Source organism: Vulpes vulpes, chromosome 12 (genome assembly GCF_048418805.1).
Source record: "Vulpes vulpes isolate BD-2025 chromosome 12, VulVul3, whole genome shotgun sequence".
Lineage (NCBI taxonomy): Eukaryota > Metazoa > Chordata > Mammalia > Carnivora > Canidae > Vulpes > Vulpes vulpes.
The window spans coordinates 126,638,206-126,650,329 of NC_132791.1; the positions used below are offsets into that span (position 1 = coordinate 126,638,206).

Here is a 12,124-nt window from a genome sequence, read left to right on the forward strand (position 1 = left end):
AATCAGTTTCTCAATAGGAGAATCAAGGAAAAAACACAAGTTTCAAAGCACACATGAAACAAAGCAATGCCTACATTTCACTGGTGAATTCTACCAAACATTTAAAGAAGAATTAATACCAAAACTTGTAACTCCTTCTGTAAAATAGAAGAAGAGGTAAAACTGATTTTATGAGGTCAGTATTATTACCTTGATACCAAAATCAAGGACATCTCAAGAAAATAAAAGCACAGATTAATATCCCTAATGAATATATATATGCAATTCTTAGCAAAATACTATAAGACTGAACATGGCAACATTTAAAAATGATGATACACCATGACCAAGTAAGATTCATCCCAGGAATGTAGGATTTATTTAATATCTGAAAATCAACTAGTGTAATACACCTAAGAATAAAAGGCAAAAGCCTCACAAGCATCTTTGTAAATGCAGAGAAAGCATTTGACAAGCCAGCATCTTTCCATGATAGTGATATTCAGTAAGCCAGGAATAACAAGGCAGCCTTCTCAACCTGCTAAAGGATTGGGACTCTGGCAAAAACCTACAGCTAACATCATGACTAATGATGAAAGAGTAACTGCTTCCCCCAAATTTCAGGAACAACACAAGCATATCTGCTCTTACTTTTATTCAACATTGCATGGGAAATTCTTACCAGGGCAATTTTCTAAGAAAAAGATACAGTAGACATTCAAATTGTAAAAGAAAGGGGTCCCTGGGTAGCTCAGTCAGTTAAATGTCTGTCTTCAGCTCAGGTCATGATCTTCAGGTCCTGGGATTGAGCCCCATGTCAGGCTCCCAGCTCAGTGGGGAGTTTGCTTCTACCTCTCCCTCAGTTCATGCACGTGCTCTCTCTCTCTCACTCAAATAAATAAATAAATAAATAAATAAATAAATAAATAAAATGTTTTAAAAATTGGAAAAGAAAAAAGGTATAACTGTATTTATTCTGAGATGGTATGATCTTCTCTATAGAAAAACTCTAAGGAATCCACAAAAAATGACAACTCAAAAACAATACTATCAGAGTTGCAAGATAGAAGATCACTGTACAAAAATAAATTGCGTTTCTATAGATGACATGTGAACAATCCAAAAATGAAATAAGGAAAAGAATTCCACTTATAAGAGCCTCAAAATAAATAGAGTACTTAGGAAAAAGTATAACCAAACAGGTGAAAGACTTGCACACAGAAAACTCCAAAGCATTATTGAAAGAAATTAAGACCTAAATAATGGAAAGGTGTCTCTGTTAATGGATTATAAAACTTAAAACTGTTTAGATGGGAATAGTATGCAATGTGGTCTACAAAATCAATGTCACTAAATGCCAGATGCTTTGTGGAAAGACTGTGACAAACTGATACTATAATTCATGAAATGCAAGGGAGATCTTGAAATGTGAAAGGTTCACATCTCTTGATTTAAAACTTACTACAAAGCAACAATAATCAAAACAGTATGGTTCTGTCATAAGAATAGATAGAGACCAGTTGAATAAAATTGAGAAATAACACTTACATTTATGGTGAATTGATTTTTCAGGTGCTAAGATAATTCAACAGGGAAAGAATAGTCTTTTTTTTCCAATGATGAGAAACCGATGGATATGTGCATTGCAAAAGAATGGATTTAGACTCCATCTCTCACCATATAAACAAATTAATTCAAAATGGATCTTAGACCTAAATGTAGCAGCTAAAGCAATAAAATTCTTCAAGGAAATGTGATGTATGATAACTTTTGTGTGAAATGTCCAGAAGAGGCGAATGTACAAGAAGTAAATTAGTAGTTGCCTAGGGTGGAAGAGAGGAAGAGAGGGACAGGGATTGACTACTGATGAATACAAAGCTTTTTTAGAGGGTGATGAAATGTTCCAAAATTGGTTTGTGGTGATGATTGCACAATTCTGTGAAATCTACTACAAGATCCACTGAATTACTCACTTTAAAGGGGTGAATTTTTGGATATATGGTTAATACCTCAAACAGTCAAAATGAAGACAATGGAGTCTCCTCATCTGTGTATTACGTACTCCAGTCTACGACATTTTTCCTAAATTTTCTCCAATGTTATGCCTAGTTGAGACCGATTACTAGTTCTGCTTTTACTGGAATTATCAGGTGTATTTGGCTACATCAGACATTTCTCAAAAGAGAGTCTTAAATGGGAGCTGCCTTTCTTTTAGAACATTATACAATTATTCTAAAAATAGCTGCAGACATTTGATAAAAGGTTTAATTTTAGAGCTGGGAAGAAAGATGATTTACATATTGTGGCACATGTTTTTCTACTTTATTTCTTAAAATACAGCCAGTCAAATAAATTGACCATAAGAGCTATTTACTAACTTGCAAATATAGCAGCTGAATTCCTGAACCACACTGATTGCTACTTCTTCTGAATGAACCTCTGTGCCTTTTCCCCTCAGAATTTGTCAGCATATGTAGGCTTGTATAGACTTAACCATGCATATATATATTTATGTATCTTATATATATATATATATATATAATATGTATTTTATATATATTCTATATATTCAACTACATTTTAAAATTGTAAGTCTGTGGAAGAGAACTTTTTTGGTTTCTTGAAGACCTAACAGTTTTCTCTCTATATGAACTAACCAGTAAGAGTTTCAGTTGGATAGTTGATATGCCAGTCTCCACACCAGGGAAGAGGAGTTGAATATTAATCCCTGTGAATGGCCTTTTTGGTAATTTTAGAAAACTATAGAATGGATGAAGATTAAGGATGGTCCCTACCCTCTTAGGCTTATCATTTAGTGGGCAGCTTTTTTATCCAGAAAATTTTAACTCTTTTAAAAGTCACTTGACTTAGAAAACTTTGACTTCCTTAATCTAAATAAGGTTCAAAATACAAATTTTCCTCCCATACATATTTAAAAGTTAAAAACAAATGCAGACAATACTTCATTAAGTTCCTAGGCTTATTACATAGGGTGTAATATAGCAATAAGATGGAATTGTCAATAAATGACCAGACATTAACATAGGCATCTTTCAGAGCAGGTTCTTGGCAAGGCAACACACTTTTTTCACTAATGGTGATGTCACAAAAGAATTTTTGGATTTTCCTCTTGAAATTTCTGTCAAAGTCAGTATACAAATTACATGAGTAAGCAATCTTACTTTTTAATCATATCTGGGTTTTAACCAAAATTATGTCACGCAGGTCAGTCAACTGCTTTATTCTAGGCTTAGCTCAGAATCGTGATAGGGTACCTCCAAAATTATATCCACTCTCAAAGCAAGATAACATGCTACCAATAATGGTTTTTTTTTAAGATTTTATTTATTTATTTATTTATTTATTTATTTATTTATTTATTTATTTATGATAGACACACACAGAGAGAGAGAGAGAGAGAGGCAGAGACACAGGCAGAGGGAGAAGCAGGATCTATGTAGGGAGCCCGATGTGGGACTTGATCCCAGTATTCCAGGATCATGCCCTGGGATAAAGGCAGGTGCTTAAACCACTGAGCCACCCAGGCTGCCCCCAATAATGTTTTTTTAAATGGGGTTTGACCTCTGCCCTATAGCAAGTGCATCTCTTGGCTCACTGCCAGGCACATGTTAGTGCTCAGTTAAAGGTTGCTTGAATGACCAACTGAATATCATGTTTATGTTACTTTGTGCTACTTTGAGAAGGATAATACTCATTTAACAATATCTTTATATGTTTCTCAAAAATAAATTATTTCACATTCATGGTATGCATTTACTGATTGCTTGCTATTTGAACTCTTGTTTTTTTCCTGCTCATGAAATGGCTTTCGACCTATTTATGTTGGCATATGTTCTATTCATTTATCTCCTGCCTAATTATGAAAACAAATTTAAGTAATGACTAGAAAGAAAACTTGTTGCCTGTTTCTCACCAGCCTTCCATGTCATCCCTGTATGACTTGTGAAGCTAACACCTTCAGCTCATTTCTAAATGTATGTGTCGTGAGCATCATGGGGACACAGGTTTAAATGCACTTAATTAGTTCAAGTAATCAGCATCCGTTTCCTTCCCTATGTTGTCGTGGTTTCCGGCCCTCTTAAAGTAGTGGCTGAAAGTATAATTTTCTAGTGTCATTTATCTCGTTCTTGCTTTTGATTTAATAAATTGGTGGCATTTCTCATTCTCAAAACGTGTTTATTTCCTTTAATGTCTTCCAAAACTTAGTTGTGTTACCTATCCTTTTGCTTTTTATTCTGTGAAAAATAGATACATTTGCTGAAAAGGAAGACAATAAAATGGGTTTATACATCTTTCAAAGTTTTCTAGGGTTCTTCTTCCACAGACTCAAATGTTTAATTAACAGGTCATCTTTCTCTGTACCACTAATATTTACAAAGGGCTTCTAGAAGGAAACCTCAACTTTGCACTACGACTACATTGATGGGACTGTTTTATATATAAAACAAAAAATATTCACCCATTTCTTCTACTTCTTTGTACATCCTACCTCTTCTGAATACCTCTCTGTTCTCTGTATTTATGAGCTTGGTGGTTTTGTTTTAAGATTCCATGTATAAGAAAGATATGGAATTTGTCTTTTTCTGACTTTTCACTCAGCATAATGCCTTTGAGGTCCATACTTGTTGTCACAAATGGCAAGATTTCCTTTGTTAGTGGTTGAATTAAAATAATGTTCATATATTCACATATATTTATATATTCATATAAATATTCATATATATATATTATTCATCCATTGATGGACATTTAGATTTTTTCTATATCTAAGCTGTTGTAATATGCCCTAATTAACATGGGGATGCATACAACTTTTTGCACTAGTGATTTAATTTTTTACAGATGAATACCCAGAAGTGGAATTACTAAATCATACAATAGTTCTATTTTAATTTTTTGAGGAAACTCCGTACTGTTTTCCATAGTGGTTGTACCAGTTTTCATTTCTACCAACAGTGCACTGTTTCTTTTTCTCCACATCCTCGCCAACACTTGTTTCTTGTATTTTTTTATCCTAGCCTTTCTAACAGCTGTGAGGTGACATTTCATTGTTTCAATTTGCATTTCTCTGATAACTAGTGATGTTGGGCATCTTTTTGTGTACTTATTGGCTATCTGTATGCTTTGGGAAATGTCTATTCAGATCTTCTGACCATTTTTTAATCCTATTGTTTGTTGTTTAATTTTGCTATTGAGTTGTATGAGTTCTTCATATGTTTTGGATATTAGTACCTTATCAGATATAGCATTTGTAATTGTATTCTCCCATTCAGTAGGTTGCCTTATTTTGTTTTTCATTTCTTTTGCTGTCCACCATCTTTTTAGTTTGATATTGTTCCACTTGATTATTTTTGTTTTTGTTGCTTTTGCTTTTGATGGCATTGCCAAGACCTAGTTTAAGGAGCTTATATCCCATGTTTTCTTCTAGGAGTTTTATGGTTTCAAATCTTAAGTTCAAGTCTTTATTTTGAGTTAATTTTTGTGTATTGCGTAAGATGGTGGTCTAGTTTTATTCGTTTTGCATATTGTTGTCCAGTTTTTCCAACACTATTTTTAAAAAGATTTTATTTATTTATTCATGAGCGACACAGAGAGAGAAGCAGAGACACAGACAGAGGGAGAAGCAGGCTCCATGCAGAGAGCCTGATGTGGGACTCGATCTGGGGTCTCCAGGATCACGCTCTGGGCTGAAGGCGGCGCTAAACCACTGAGCCACTGGGCTGCCCTCCAGCACTATTTTTAAGAGATTGTCCTTTCCACATTGTATATTCTTGGCTTTTTTTTTTTTTTTGTCGTAAATTAATTGACCATGTATGTGCGGGTGTATTTCTGGGCTCTTTATATTCTGTCCCATTGATTTACATGTCTGTTTTTATGCCAATAAAACTGTTTTAATTACTAAAGGTTTTTTTTAGACATTTGAACAGCTCACTTTGAAGGTCATTTTAAAGACAAAGTTAAACACATTCTGAGAAAAATTGCACAGAATACACTCATTAAGTTAGTATGGTGATTAAATGAAAACAAAGTAAATATATTTTCTTCTGCAGTTCTGGAAATAAGTTCTTTTGTCCTGAAGGTTCTTACACTTCCAATAAGGGGAAAAATCATGGCAGTTAAAGCTCCCTCTTAATCATATAAATCTACAGTAGGAACCAAATTTTTCTGTTCTTACCGATGAGTCAGTTTCAATCTTCAAACTGTGCCTTGTATGAGCACTGGGTGTTATTCTGTATGTTGGTAAATTGAACACCAATAAAAAATTAATTCATTAAAAAAAACCTGTGCCTTGTTTTTTGAAAGATAGGATGCTAGAAATTCAATGGGACTTGGTGGTGTTTCTTTTGCAAGTACAGCAAGTCCCTCTAATAAAAATAGGCATAACTGTCTGATTCAGGTAGACACAAGTTGGCAGATTGGAGATCCACTCTCTGTGTTTTGATGGCCTTTCTCATTGCCTTTTTTGTTTTTGTTTTAATTGAGTTGGATTTATTCCAGAGAAGCCAGCTTAGTAGGAGGCAGGGCATGGGATCTGGCTTTCATTTGTTTGTTTGGTTTTTATAAGTTTATTTTTTATTGGTGGTCAATTTGCCAACATATAGAATAACACCCAGTGCTCATCCCGTCAAGTGCTCACCTCAGTGCCCATCACCCAGTCACCACCACCCCCCGCCCACCTCCCCTTCCACCACCCCTAATTTGTTTCCCAGAGTTAGAAGTCTTTCATGTTCTGTCTCCCTTTCTGATATTTCTCACTTATTTTTCCTCCTTTCTCCTTTATTTCCTTTCACTATTTTTTATATTCCCCAAATGAATGAGACCATATAATGTTTGTCCTTCTCTGATTGACTTATTTCACTCAGCATAATACCCTCCAGTTCCATCCACGCTGAAGCAAATGGTGGGTATTTGTCATTTCTTTTTTTTTTAAGTGTCCATACTATTTTATTTTTTATTTTTTATTTTTTTTAATTAATTTTTATTGGTGTTCAATTTACCAACATACAGAAAAACACCCAGTGCTCATTCCGTCAAGTGTCCGCCTCAGTGCCCGTCACCCATTCCCCTCCAACACCCGCCCTCCTCCCCTTCCACCACCCCTAGTTCGTTTTGATTTGTATTTCCCTGATGGCCAGTGATGCAGAGCATTTTCTCATGTGCTTGTTGGCCATGTCTATGTCTTCCTCTGTGAGACTTCTCTTCATGTCTTTTGCCCATTTCATGATTGGATTGTTTGTTTCTTTGCTGTTGAGTTTAATAAGTTCTTTATAGATCTTGGAAACTAGCCCTTTATCCGATATGTCATTTGCAAAAATCTTCTCTCATTCTGTAGGTTGTCTTTTTAGTTTTGTTGACTGTATCCTTTGCTGTGCAAAAGCTTCTTATCTTGATGAAGTCCCAATAGTTCATTTTTGCTTTTGTTTCTTTTGCCTTCGTGGATGTATCTTGCAAGAAGTTACTGTGGCTAAGTTCAAAAAGGGTGTTGCCTGTGTTCTCCTCTAGGATTTTGAGGGAATCTTGTCTCACATTTAGATCTCTCATCCATTTTGAGTGTATCTTTGTGTATGGTGCAAGAGAGTGGTCTAGTTTCATTCTTCTGCATGGATGTCCAATTTTCCCAGCACCATTTATTGAAGAGGCTGTCTTTTTTCCAATGGATAGTCTTTCCTCCTTTGTCGAATATTAGTTCACCATCTCATTGCCTCTTATCGTCTCAACATTGTCCCAAGACTGTAATCAGAGAAGGTTTTCTATAGCCTGCATCTGTCCCTCCATCATCTGCTCTGGCTCCATGGCAGACCCTGCAAACAAATCCCTAGAAACCAGTCTTGGAAAACAAGAACTGTGAGGAACCCAGAAGATTTTAACATGAAGATGCCAGAATGGAGTCCAGCCCAGTTCCCAACCTTGCCCTTCACCGCTACTTGGGTACAAGAGCACTTGGAGCAGTAGAAGAGCATAGTGGGATGGTCCAAGATCAGGTGCCTACATCAGCCCTGGAAGCTCCATAGTAGATCCCAGAACCTAGAATAAGTGGGAATTGGGGGAGGGGGAGCTGATTACCTGCACCCAGTGGCTTGTTTATAAAAGCCCTGTCCCACAGTGCCACCAACTCTTAATTACTATAGCTTTGTAGTATAGAGTTCAAAACCAGGGAGTGTGATGCCTCCAGCTTTGTTCTTTTTCAAGATTTCTTTGGCTCTTTGGGTCTTTTTTGGTTTCATACAATTTTTAGGATTGTTTGTCCTGTTTCTGTGAAAAATACCATTGGAATTTTGACCGGGGTTGCATTGAGTTTGTAGATTGTTGTAACTATTAATTCTTCCAATTCATTAACACAGAATATCTTTCCATTTAAGTCCTCTTTAATTTCTTTCTTTAATGTCTAGTGGTTTGTAATATGCCAGGCTTTCACCTTCTTGTTTAAATTTATTCCTAGGTATTCTTTTTGATTGCAATTTTAAATTGAATTGTTTTCTTAATTTCTCTTTCTGAGAATTCATTACTAGTGTAAAGAAAAACATAGATTTATGTGCATTGATTATGTATCCTGCAACTTAACTGAATTTATTAGTTCTGACAGTTTTTGGATGGAATCTTTAGGGTTTTCTATTATATAATATCATGTCATCTGCAAATAGTGAGAGTTTTACTTCTTTAGTATTTGAAATTCAGTTCTACCACCTAATCCCTAGGATTTTAGTATTTATCTCCTAAGGACAAGATTCATCTACACAGCCATAATACCATTATCAAACACCCAAAAATTGACTCTGAGAGCGTATTACCTACAATATAATTCATATACAAATTTCCCCAATTGCCTCCAAAATTTTAAGTCTAATATTCCTCCTATGATCTAGTTGAGCATATGGTATATTTGGTTTTCATGTTTTTTTTTAGCCAGCTTTATTCAAAATAGACTCCCACTATTGTTTTTATGACTTTAACATATTTTCAGAAGTTCTGTGATCTGAGTTTTTCTGGTATTTTCTCTTGAATGTGATAAGCTAAAAGGTACTTTTTGTTTGTTTTTTAATTATCACAAAGTTTTATTTCCTTAGGGCCAATTGATGGCATTATCTGAATGTATTAAAACCACAGAAGACATTTTTTGTTTCTTTATTTAAAATTTATTTTTATTTGAATTCCAGTATTATTAATATTAGGTTCAGGTGTACAATACAGTGATACAACACTTAGATACATCACCCACCCATACATCACTTCATAATCCCTGTCATATATTTCACCTATCCCTCAACACCTCCCTTCTGGTAACCATCTGTGTGTTCTCTATAGTTAAGAGTCTGTTTCTTGGCTTGTCTGTCTGTCTGTCTGTCTCTCTTTTCGGGTTAAAGGTATTGGATAGGCAATATTGTGTACCTCCTATTGTATCACACCAAGAGGCACATAATATCAGTTTATCCCATTCTTTGTAATGCTAACTTAGATCACTTGCTTAAGGTTTTGGATGCTATATCTCTCCATTGAAAAGGTAACTTTTATTTGGTAATTAACAAGTTCTTTGTGTGGCGACACTCTGAACCATGTGAACATATCCTGTTCTCCAACAAACTGTCACTCAGTGGATTTAATATTCATTAATGATGCTCACCTGAATCCGTTATTATGTTGGCTGTGGTATAATGGCAGTTTTCTAATTCTGCCTCTTAGTCTTTTAAGCATAACTATGACGTCAGTAAAAAGTATTTCTGACTGCCCTGAATATGCTGAGCTGCTTCTTTTTTCTGTCTAGTTAATTATAATGAGATCCTCTTGATAGAAAAGATATACATGTTAGATGTCTGATGGACACCAAGAACACAGATAAAATGTACCTATATTAACTTGCACTCGAACTTCCATTATGAGAGAGAAATTCAAGCACATGTACATAATCTTTAAGGAAAGCAAAGACAACCCACATAACATGTTTTTCTTTGGTGCTAAGACTTGGATTTGTCTTCCTGCGAGTAAAAAGTAAAGAAATCCCCAGTTCCAAATATTAAAGCCATTCCACAAGATAAGGGGGGCGGGTAATGCACTAAGGACTCAGAAATTGACTCGTTTCAGGAAAATGGAAAGAGTATTTGAGATAACATCTGCCCCTAGTTTTGTTTTGTTTTGTTTTACTTGTTTGTTATGTTGGTTTTGTTTGGCTCTCTTAAATAAGAAGAGAACATTGCATCCATGAAACATGAGCAAGCTGCTTTCTCATTTACTTGGTCTGGTGTGGACCCTGGACACTTCATGTCTCTCCAGGTGATGTTAACATGTGGCCAGGATTGAGAACTTGTAGGGGAATAAGAAATAACTCCAGTTTTAAAGATGGGTAGAAGTTGGACATGTAGAAATTGAAGGAGGTCTGTCCAAATGAAGGTAGGAGCATGAACAATGGTCAAACACCTGATGGCAAATATTGGCTCTTCTTCTTCCTATCTTAACCCTTTTTCTTTGGCATGTTTACCTGGAAGGTAACCTGAAAGATGATGAAATAAGGTTCACTCATTTGAAAGGCTCAGGCAGAAGGATTGCTGTGATTGTGTTATTTAGAGAAGATAAAGGTACTGTTCTTGATAATGTCCTGCAGCTTATCCTTTGTAGCACAGCAGAGCCTGTCATCTCAGTCCTGGTAGGCCCATTCACAGAAGGATGTTACACTCTTTCCTGGGTTTTCCAGGATATTAAGCAAAACTCAGTTTATTAAAAATGTGTTCTGACACGGCAATGATATTGTAAAAGAGCAAAAAAATCCAAGCTTGGTTTTCATTTTTCTGCTTTAGCCAGAGGTTTGAAAACTGGATTTCAAACTTGTAAATACTGGTTATGAGACACAAGAAACAGAATGTAAATATTTTGAAGGGATATTAATCAAAAGCAGTGAGTCACATATAGTGGATGAAAAGCCTAAAACTAACTGTATCAGGACTTCAGATCAGAGTAAGTTTCAATTTTGGTATCAACTGAAAATGGCCAAATGGAAGATGAATATGAATAAATATTGATAATACAAACTATTGAATTTCTCTGATGATAAATGTTTCTTGGGCTTTGCACATATTCCTAATGTAAAAATACATATATTATGTAAAAAGTTAGAAAGAGACCCTTTGGAAATATTTCCTGTTCCTCTATTATATTTTTGGAAAAGCACAAGTTTTAGAGAATCAGATAAGCAGAATAGCAGACAGTATGGGGTCCTGAGGCTAAGAATATTTATGCCCACATATTTCAGAATACAGAGGAAAAGTAATGCCAGCCAAATTTGAAATATAAGCACTATTTTTTCTTTGCATTTTAAAACATTACCTAGAATAATACCTACACTTATAAGTTACCTTGAATGCCTACCAACAGGATTACAAGATGGTGACTCAGTGCTACACCCCATTCCTTGGAGAGTTCTCAGTGCCCCCAGATGAGTCTGATCATTCTGGGACTCAACAACTCATGTAAAAATGAGTAGTTAGATCTCACCATTTCCAAAATACCATGACACTCAAAAATAGAAATAAGAAAAAGAAAATAAAAAAGTCAGAGTCAGTAAAGTGGTAAGACTGTCTGCGGTGTCAGAACCTGAATTCTAGTTGTGTCTCTGTCAACAACTAGCTATGACTAGTTGGCCAAAATAAATCGTCTTACCTCTTGATGTCACTTGCAATGTGAGCATGAGGCTGGTATTTTAGTAATTCATAAATGTTTAGAGAAATAGTCATTTTCCCCCCGAAACAAAATCTTTTCCTTTAAGATTTTATTTATTTATTCATGAGAAACAGAGAGAGGAGAGAGACAGAGGCAGAGATACAGGCAGAGGGAGAAGCAGGCTCCATGCAGGGAGCCCGACGTGGGACTCGATCCTGGGACTCCAGGATCACACCCTTGGCTGAAGGCAGCACTAAACCGCTGAGCCACCCGGACTGCCCCCTGAAATAAAATCTTATTTGGAATCATAATATATAAAACAGTTGAGAGTAAAGATGTTAGGAGAAGAAGTCATTTCTCCCAGCCTCCCCCATACTTCTGAGACCTACTTGGAGGGGCAACCACAGACACTGGAGGGTGTTGACACTGAGTGTGGTCTAGAAGCAGCAGCAGCTGGTTGGAGATGTAGCACCTCAAA

At 35.7% G+C, this 12,124-nt stretch overlaps 1 protein-coding gene and 1 pseudogene across 1 annotated transcript in view; one reads left to right on the forward strand and one right to left on the reverse strand.

Annotated features, from left to right (window-relative positions):
• LOC112925866 (protein dpy-30 homolog pseudogene) overlaps positions 1 to 7,794 on the reverse strand; it is a 71,220-nt pseudogene extending 63,426 nt beyond the window's left edge.
• GUCY1A2 (guanylate cyclase 1 soluble subunit alpha 2) overlaps positions 1 to 12,124 on the forward strand; it is a 319,325-nt gene that overhangs the window by 154,415 nt on the left and 152,786 nt on the right. The gene's annotated exons all lie outside the window — the stretch shown is intronic.